This window comes from Otolemur garnettii, unplaced genomic scaffold, assembly GCF_000181295.1.
Source record: "Otolemur garnettii isolate 467f Iridium unplaced genomic scaffold, OtoGar3 scaffold00022, whole genome shotgun sequence".
Classification (NCBI taxonomy): domain Eukaryota; kingdom Metazoa; phylum Chordata; class Mammalia; order Primates; family Galagidae; genus Otolemur; species Otolemur garnettii.
In genome coordinates this window covers 2,541,120-2,545,980 of record NW_003852417.1, presented here as the reverse complement: position 1 = coordinate 2,545,980, position 4,861 = coordinate 2,541,120, and the positions used below count along the sequence as shown (strand labels likewise).

The following is a 4,861-nucleotide window of genomic DNA, read 5'->3' as shown; positions in this document are numbered from 1 at the left end:
ATACGGTGTGCATGAATAACCACAGTACAAAACAGAAGGTTGTCAGGTACCACAAGTAAGAAATAAAAGGCTATGGGATCTCAGAAAAATTAACATTTCTGATATGGTAGGACTCTGTTAAAATTGGGCCAGAATATAAACGTTTTAGAAACGTTATGGCAGTATCTATTCAAGTTGACCAAGTACACATTCCATGACAAAGCAATTCTACTCCTAGCTAAGTATACCAAACAGAAATGTGTACACATATCCACAAAAGACATGAACTAGAATGTTCATAACACCACTACATGTAAAAGCCCTAGGCTGGAAACTATTCCTATGTCTGTCAATGGTAGCAGAGATAAGTAAAATTGGATATCACAATGGAATATTATTCATCAATGCAATAAAAGATGTACATGTAACAATGAATGAATCTTCAAAATATAATGAAGAAAAAGCCATATGCAAAAGAGAATGATTCAGTTAATGTAGGATATAAAACTCAGTAACTCAGTCTAAACTTCTATGCTGTTACTAGTCAGAATAGCGATTGCTGGGTGGCGGGGAGGAGAGGGGTGTGAAGAGGTCACTACTGTAGGAGAGTACATGGTGGAATGTCTAGGGTGCTGGGTACATGACCATCTTCAGCTTGTAAAAATTTGTCACACTGTACACATTTATGATATGTGTACTTTGTCTATTTTACCTCAATAAAAAGTAAAAAAAGGGGTGTAGGGGACAGGAGGGACAAGAAAGGAAAAATACTACATAATACCAGTTAAGTAAACTATTTTGTATAAGAGAGTCAGTTCATGTATCACCTTTGTGGGAGAAATAACCTTACTGGTAAATACAGAGTTGGGAAGACCTTAAAAATTAGGAGGTCCTACCCTATAAAATTGCTGCAGGAAAATGTCTGTAAACCTCCAGTGATGAGCATTAAATACCTTTCTCAAAGACAGTCATTTCATTTTTGATGGGTCTGTTAAAAAGTTCATCCATCACCTTAAGTAAAAATTTGCTTCTCAATTTGAGCTTACTGTCAATTCAACTGCCTGAGTTATTTTAGAAAACACTGCTCTGGCTGGGCGTGGTGGCTCACGCCTGTAATCCTTTACTCTGGGAGGCTGAAGAAGGTGAACTGCCTAAGCTCATAGGTTCGAGACCAGCCTGAGCCAGAGTCAGACCTCATCTCTGAAAATAGCTGGGCACTGTGGAAGGTGCCTGTAGTCCCAGCTACTGGGGAGGATGAGACAAGAGAGAGAATTGCTTGAGCCCAAGAATTTGAGGTTGCTATGAGCTGCGATGCCATGGCAGTCTACCAAGGGCGACACAGTGAGACTGTCTCAAAACAAAACAAATAAAAAATACTGCTCTTAAGTCGTGTCTTGCTTATCTTCCTCAACTGAAGTAATTATTTCTTTGTAAATTTTTACTTTGTTAAATCCAGCTCATATGCAATTATAGAGCACAGGGAAATGCTTTTTAATGGTATAGGTGTATGCTTATAATCACACTGTTAATTTCTAGGATTTATAACTATGCTTGATTTTACTTTGCCTGAAGCTATAATCTTCTCTGTAGTATATTTAATTCAATACAACTATTTCAATATCTAAACTCTTGAGTTTTTTTTTAAAGGCCTTCTTGGGACTGCAATCTAATGTAACGTCTTTGGAAAGAAGTATGGAGAATCCCCAGAGAATTCAAATTAGACCTCCCCTTTGATCCTACAATCCCATTACAAGGCATACCCAGAAGAAAAATAAAATCGTTTTATCATAAGGACATCTGTACTGGATTGTTTATCCCAGCTCAATTTTCAATCCCCCAAATGTGGAAACAAACTAAATGCTCACCCACCCAAGAATGGATTAACAAGCTGTGGTATATGTATACTATGGAATACTATTCAGCCATTAAAAAAGATGGAGACTTTACATCTTTTGTATTAAGCTGAATGGAGTTGAAACACATTCTTCTTAGTAAAGTATCGTAAGAATGGAAAAGCCGTACTTGCTTCCACAACACATATACTAAAATTGGAACGATACAAAGAAGATTAGCATGGCCCCTGTGCAAGGATGACACACAAATTCATGAAGCGTTCCATATTAAAAAAAAAAAAAGAATGGAAAAGCAAGAATCCAGTATACTCAATACTAATATGAAGCCAGTAGATGATCTAATACATGCCCACGTAAGAGAAAAACTCAGATTAATTCAAGGTGAGGTGGGGGCAGGGGAAAAAGGGAGTGGGGGAGAGGGAGTAAGGAGGGAGAAGGGTGTGCTCCCACTTAATGGGCACAATGTTAAGAGGTATGGCACACATTTTGGGAGCAGGACACAATTATATGAGAGACTCTACCTAAAAACGCAAACATTATAAACCTAATTCTTTGTATCCTTAAATTAACCTGAGACAATAAAAAAAGTTTATGCTATTATTATCAACCTATGATCAATCTGTAGATAAACAATACAGAATAAATTTCTTTCAATCCAAAGTAGCAATATGGGCTCTGAAGCCTTTTTTTAAAATGTCGGAATAGAGAAATTTTTATTGTACACTAAAATACAATCCACTGTATTCTACTCTGTAAATTTAAAAGAGAAGAAAGGAAAATGTAAGTTCTTAGTCACCTTTGAAAGGAAGGTATCTTCCCTTATATTTATAAAATTAATTCAATTAGACCTCTGTTTTATTCTGTACGAAACTTTGAGCATCTTTTCAAGTTAAGATAATTTTAACATTACTGTCAAGATTTATGGCAGCCCTACTTCTTTTAAATAATGCAGGTAGGAATGTGCAATTAAGTACTTTTATCTGCAAAACCACCAGAATACCAGGGATCAGATGGGGTGGCTCACACCTGTAATCCTAGCACTTTTGAAGGCCAAGGCAGGATAATTGCTTGAGCTCAGGAGTTCAAGACCAACCTGAACAAGAGCCAGACCCCATTGCTACTAAAATTAGAAAAACTAGCTGGGCATTGTGGCAGGTGCCTATAGTCCTAACTACTTGGGAGTCTGAGGTAAGAGGATTGCTTGAGCCCAGAAGTTTGAGGTTGCTGTGAGCTATGATGACACCACTGCTCTCTACTCAGGGCAAACAAAAACAAACAAACAATAAAAATCAATAAAACAGCATCAAAAACCCCAAAACAGAACACCAGAGTAGAAATGTTCCCCTTTGAAAAACAATCATCTCAAAAAAGCAACTTAATGAATGATAAGTTTATGACAAGTAAGCATAAGGTGATGAACACAAAGCAATTTGGTAGCTAAAGGATTTAGTGTATTTTCAAAATTTCCACACTAAAAGCTGGTATATCAAACTCAACAAGACAAACAGGCCACCATCCTTACAAATATAAATTGAGGAGAAAATAATAATAACTTAACTCTACCTAGTTATACTACAGAGTAGATTCTCCTGGTTTTAATTCAGTATTATATGGTAGATTTCACTTTTTAAAAATTCATTTATTTTTAAACAGAACTTAACTTTTCCTTTTTGAATAACATACAAAATTACTGTTTTTAAAAGGTGGCAAGGGTTTTCAATATTTGAGACAGAGTCTTACTATGTCGCTCTGGGTAGAGTGCCGTAGCATCACCGCTCACAGCACCCTCTAACTCTTAGGCTTAAATGATTCTCTTGCCTCAGCCTCCCAAGTAGCTGGGACTACAGGCACCCACCACAACGCCCGACTATTTTTTGTTGCAGTTGTCACTGTCATTTAGTTGGCCTGGTCAGGGTTTGAACCTGCCACTCTTGGTGTATGTGGTTGACGCTGTAACCACTGTGCTAAGGACGCCGAGCCCATTTCTTTGCTTTTTTCTTCATTTCTCCCTTTTTTAAACTAATTTTCTATCATTGTTATACACTTAGGTTGTTTCCTATTTTAAAAATATTTGAATAATGCCACAATGAATATATTTTAGCAACATTTAAATTTGATTATAAAAATAACACATAAACATTATAGAAGATTTATGAAACATAAAATACAACACTGAAAACAATAAAAATCCTTGACAACTTAAGAGAAACCTTCTTTGTGGATCTTGGACCTTTCTCTTGCCCTTTTTGGCACATCCATATTTATAACATTTAGACTTAGATCCAACAGCCTACTTGACATTTCTACTTGGATAACTCTCCAATATGTCAAACTTATTTATCCCAAATTTTCACTCTCCAACAGTGTTCCTTACCTAGTCACAAAAAACAAACATTTAGGAACACCCTTGATGCCCCCCTTTCCTCACACACCACATCCATTTCATTCCACACTGGTTTACTCCACCTCCAAGTGCGGTCTTGAATGCTTGTCTTTCTCATGGCTTCCACTTTACAGCGCCCCAGATTTGAGTACTCCTAACTTAGTCCCCCATCTGCTTCTGCTTCTTTGCAAAGGGTTGCCGGAGTGAGATTTTAAAATACAAATACGATGTCACTCCCCTGCTAAAATCCCTCTAACGGTTCACATTGCTCTTAGGCTTGGCTCCTCTCTATTTGAGAGCTTCTACACAAATTGAATTAGAAAGATAGTTTCATCTTCTACATTTTCACCTAACATTATATTTTGTAACAATTTTCTGGTATCATGAGATGGCGTATAAAAACATCATTCTGAGTGACTGGAAAATATTCCCCACTATGAACCCCTGATTTCCTTTTACTGGCCATCTATATTAGCTGTAAGTTATATGTATCATATTAAACAGCTTTTAAAAAGTGCTTTCATAGGTAGTTCCATGACTTAGGGAAATGCTCATAGTACAATATTGAGGTTTTAAAAAGCAGGAGACAGGGCAGAGCCTATGGCTCAAAGGAGTAAGGCACTGGCCCCATACGCCAAAGGTGGCG

At 37.1% G+C, this 4,861-nt stretch overlaps 1 protein-coding gene and 1 non-coding gene across 2 annotated transcripts in view; one reads left to right on the top strand and one right to left on the bottom strand.

Annotated features, from left to right (window-relative positions):
* The window catches only part of TAF1B (TATA-box binding protein associated factor, RNA polymerase I subunit B), an 87,178-nt gene that overhangs the window by 30,190 nt on the left and 52,127 nt on the right, over positions 1 to 4,861 (bottom strand). The gene's annotated exons all lie outside the window — the stretch shown is intronic.
* Positions 1,998 to 2,104, top strand: LOC111724379. Its single transcript, XR_002772681.1, has one exon. It is a non-coding gene; the product is annotated as a U6 spliceosomal RNA (small nuclear RNA).